Here is a 5010-nt window from a genome sequence, read left to right on the forward strand (position 1 = left end):
AGGGGAGGTGGGGCAAGGGGGCGGCGAGGGGAGGGGGGCGACGGGGCGAGGGGAGGTGGGGCTTGGCATTACTAACAATTTTTTTTAAAACTACTAATGGCGCACGGTGGGTTTGGTGCGCCATTACTATGTCAACTAGTAATGGCGCACTGTACAACGGTGCACCATTAGTAACAATTTTTTTCAAAACTACTAATGGCGCATCAGGCACCAGGTGCGCCATTAGTAATATATTACTAATGGTGCACCAGCACATGGTGCGCCATTAGTATATAGTAATGGCGCATCATATGTCTGGTGCGCCATTAGTGGCCATATCCTCTATAGCCATTTTCCTAGTAGTGTCGAACTAAGCATATTGAAGTTCGTCATCATTTCATTCGGGATCATGTTGCCAAAGGGGACATTAATCTTAAGCATGTTCGCACCGATAAGAAATTAGCGGATATATTCACTAAACCACTTGATGAGAAAGTGTTTCGCGGGTTAAGAGGTGAATTGAACGTCATTGATGCTTCAAACTTGGAGTAGGAACTCCATTTGGATACATGCAAGACACGAAACTATGACTAATCCTTGACATTTCTCTCATGATGACAATCTTATGTCTTGGACATATTTGCACCTTGCATGTTATTTAATCCTTGTAGGTACTGGGATGAATCTAAATCTATGAGATTGAAACTCACTCACATCTTGAGCAATCTCTACATCACCAAGTCTCTACACAATGGTGGTTGAAGACAAGGAAGCACGAAACCATTCAACCATATCCTTTGACAAATTCTGTATTGAGTTTCATGATTGTCATTTTGGATACACTAGTGCTCTTCCTTGCAAACCTAACCCATGTAGGTAGATGAACTCAAATTCCAAGTGGCGCTCCCAACTCTTGATGAGCTACATCAACTTTGAGCAATCCACACAAGTTCATCTACATGATCACGATCAACACCACCACCCAAGGTATGTTATTCCATCTTAGAGAAGTTTTACTCCAAGACATGAGTCAAAGCAACTCAACAAGATGTGAATACATCAAGATGCTTAAACGAAAAATGGTAACCCCATTTTGAGCTTAAATGATGAGTATGACCTATGATCAAGTGATCTCACTTGACTCCTATGTCAATATACTCTAACATAGGTGACTTTATCGCCGACCAATTCTAGATGAAGTTCTCTCGTGCTCCTTTCTGTGCTCTTGCATTTGTCTCATGCATATTTATTTCCCCTTACAAAAAAAACTTCATCTAGATTTCTTTTCTTTTCTTTTCTGTTCTGCATTCCCTGCATCCAATTCATTGCAAATCCTTCAGTTAATTCCTTAAATCCTTGTGAGATCTTACTTGTTTAGTGAGCTGAGGTGACAAGTGTTTTCTCTGTGATGAACTCGGTCACACCGGTATATTACCTTCGGTCCAACCGAATCCTTTCGGTGCAACCGAAGCATAAAACTCGGTGCCACCGATTTCACTACAGGAAAGACAGCTTGCCACTTGTTTCTGCATTCTTCTTGATCCAGCTCCACTCAATGATTCTTGTCCTCTACCAGCATCACATTCAACTTGCTGCTTTGTTCTGTGACTCAAGGACCAAACCCATTCGTGACAAAAATCCAGAAGAACCCTTCTTGGAAATTGATGTCAAAGGGGGAGAGAGAGATCACATCAAAGCTTAATCATATCTATAGGGGGGAGAATACTCAAGGGGAGAGAGAGTAATCATCAAGGACCCCAGATGCTTGGTGTTCCAGAGGAGAGAAGTCACATGTCTTTAAGAGGGGAAAGACATGTTCATATTGGTTTGCTTGCATTAGCTCTGTTTCTTTTCTTTGAGCTCTGATTTTCGGTTCCCTATCTTCTCCCAGTATCCCATGCTAGATTCAGGGGGAGCAAGACATCTAAGGGAAGGAAATCCTTGAATTCTTTGCACATCTTTACCTTTGGGGACATGTACATATCAAATGGAGTACTCAATACTCACTCTCTACATGTCATCCCAGTCTTGGTACTCTTGTGGTTTCTTTTGTTTGCTCTGGCTAGTAGGTGTATCTATGTTATCTAACCTTGTTTACGTAGGTTCATTTCATCCTAAGCCAACTCAAGACCGCAAGGTAAGTATATGCATCACAGTCATGTGTATGATGAATTCTTGCTGATGTACATACTGTTTGCAAGAAGGACTCATGAGCATGAAGGTACATTTCCCATATTCACATCATTTGCTCTGATGCATATAGCCAAGATACATGTAACACATTGCTTACTCTGTCATGCTTATGCATTCACTTGCTCCTATATTCCATATTCACATGATTGCAAACATGTAGGGGGAGCCTATGCATGTTACATGTCTTTCCAAAGCTTTACTTGTTATTCTCTATATCTTTATCTAAAGCTTTGATGTATGTTGTCATCAATTACCAAAAAGGGGGAGATTGAAAGCACAAAGTGCTCCCTGGGTGATTTTGGTAATTAATGTCAACATATCTCTTGTTGGACTAACACTTTTATCTAGTATGTTTCAGATAAGTTCAACAATGGAGTGGCATGGACTAGAGGATGTGGAACCCCTTCAATACGCTAAGGACAAAGGATTGGCTCAAGCTCAAAGCACAAGACTCTACATTTTCTATTTTAGTGATCCAAGATCACATTGAGTCCATAGGAAAGCCAATACTATTAAGAGGGGATGAGGTGTTGCTTAATGAGTTTCTTGCTCAAAACGCTTAGTGGTATGCTCCAAAGCCCTCAACTACTTTCTCACATCCACATATGTCCCAAACCAAAAGTCAAACTCGGCCCTACCGAATCTTTCTATCCGGCGCCACCGAGTTCTGTTGACGTAGCCACTGCCACAAACCCTAGTCTTTTCGGTCTCACCGATAGGGATCTTAGTCTCACCGAGATGGGATTGTAATCTCCCTGTATGTATCCATTACCAAAATCGGTCCCACCGAGTTTGTGTAATCGGTCCTACCGAGATTACAATGCAAACTCTCTATTCCTCTCCGTAACATTTCGGTCTAACCGAGATGAGCGAATCGGTCCCACCGAGTTTGCCTGACCAACTCTCTGGTTAGCTTATTACCAAAATCGGTCCCACCGAGTTTGTGTAATCGGTCTCACCGAGATTATGTTATGCCCTAACTCTAACCATATAGGTCCCACCGAGTTGACATGTCGATCCCACCGAAAATCCTAACGGTCACATTATTTGCTAAATCGGTCCGACCGAGTTTCACGATTCGGTCCCACCGAGATTGGTAAGTTGTGTGTAACGGTTAGATTTTTTGTGGAGGCTATATATACCCCTCCACCCACTCTTCATTCGTGGAGAGAGCCATCAAAACATGCCTACACTTCCAACATACATTTTCTGAGAGAGAACCACCTACACTTGTGTTGATGTCAAGATATTCCATTCCTACCATATGAATCTTGATCTCTAGCCTTTCCCAAGTTGCTTTCCACTCAAATCTTCTTTCCACCAAATCCAAATCCTGTGAGAGAGAGTTGAGCGTTGGGGAGACTATCATTTGAAGCACAAGAGCAAGGAGTTCATCATCAACACACCATTTGTTACTTCTTGGAGAGTGGTGTCTCCTAGATTGGCTAGGTGTCACTTGGGAGCCTCCGACAAGATTGTGGAGTTGAACCAAGGAGTTTGTAAGAGCAAGGAGATCGCCTACTTCGTGAAGATCTACCCTAGTGAGGCAAGTCCTTCATGGGCGACGGCCATGGTGGGATAGACAAGGTTGCTTCTTCGTGGATCCTTCGTGGGTGGAGCCCTATGTGGACTCGCGTAGCCGTTATCCTTCGTGGGTTCAAGTCTTCATCAATGTGGATGTATGATAGCACCACCTATCGGAACCACGACAAAAACATCTGTGTCCTCAAATTGCATTTGCACATTCCAATCCCATCCCTTTACATTCTTGCAAGTTGCATGCTTTACTTTCCGCTGCTCATATACTCTTTGCATGCTTGCTTGTTATGTATTGTGATTGTTAAACTTGTGCCAAAACTCCACTTCAACTTAAAGAAATTAAAAACTGCAACTTTTCTCACTTAGTGTCTAATCACCCCCCTCTAGACACCTCTTCTCGATCCTTTAACACCGGCGTGGGCGACAGCACACGAGCGCGAGATGGCCGGCGGTAGAGTAGGGGTGAGCTGGGTATGGCAAGGGCCTAATTGCATTTTTTTAAATTGAAGGGTACCTCTGCAAAAATAGCAGGGATTAACAGTTATGCCACATCATCAAATGCGGGCCCCACATGTCATAATCACGATTAAAATATCGAAAATCGACCAGTGTTTTTGGCAACAAAAAAAGCAAAAAATCAGTGGCTTCTGGCCCAAATTTTCTGTGAAACTATGCACCGACGTTGTGGTTTTATGCAACCCACTGCTTGACAAACATGTTGAACCGGGACATGCATGGAGAAGGCATGGATATGTCGGACGCCAACTCTTCAGTGCACTGCACATAGATATATGATGTTGAAGGCAGAGTTCTTTGGTCAGATGAAGGAGACCACTAAGAGATGCATCAAGATTGATGAGGGCGGAGTTCTGCCTTCGAGGCACTTCTTCACTTCATATGCAGTACACAGATTCATTGCCTAGTACTGTAAGTCTGTAACTTACTGTGATCTGGATCAGAATGTGGAATTGCTTGGTCGCCTCTGATCGGTATGGACTCGATAGGCTCAAGGCCATTTGCCAAGGGAAGTTATGCCAGAAAATCGATGTGCAAACAGTTGCAACAACCCTTGCTTTAGCGGAGCAGCACCGTCCGCGCAACTCAAGAGTGCTTGTCTCATATACCTTTCTTCACAGGCCGTGCTTAGAGCTGTCAAGGAGAGTGAAGGATTTAAGCACCTCGCAGCAAGCTGCCCATCTTATATCTTATATTTTATATTTACTAATTGAAAGCATCATACGATGCTCCACGTTAATCCTAGGGAAACATCAGTAGCAACCATCAGATTGTTAAATATAC

The sequence above is a fragment of the Triticum aestivum genome, chromosome 5B, assembly GCF_018294505.1.
Source record: "Triticum aestivum cultivar Chinese Spring chromosome 5B, IWGSC CS RefSeq v2.1, whole genome shotgun sequence".
NCBI classification, from domain to species: domain Eukaryota; kingdom Viridiplantae; phylum Streptophyta; class Magnoliopsida; order Poales; family Poaceae; genus Triticum; species Triticum aestivum.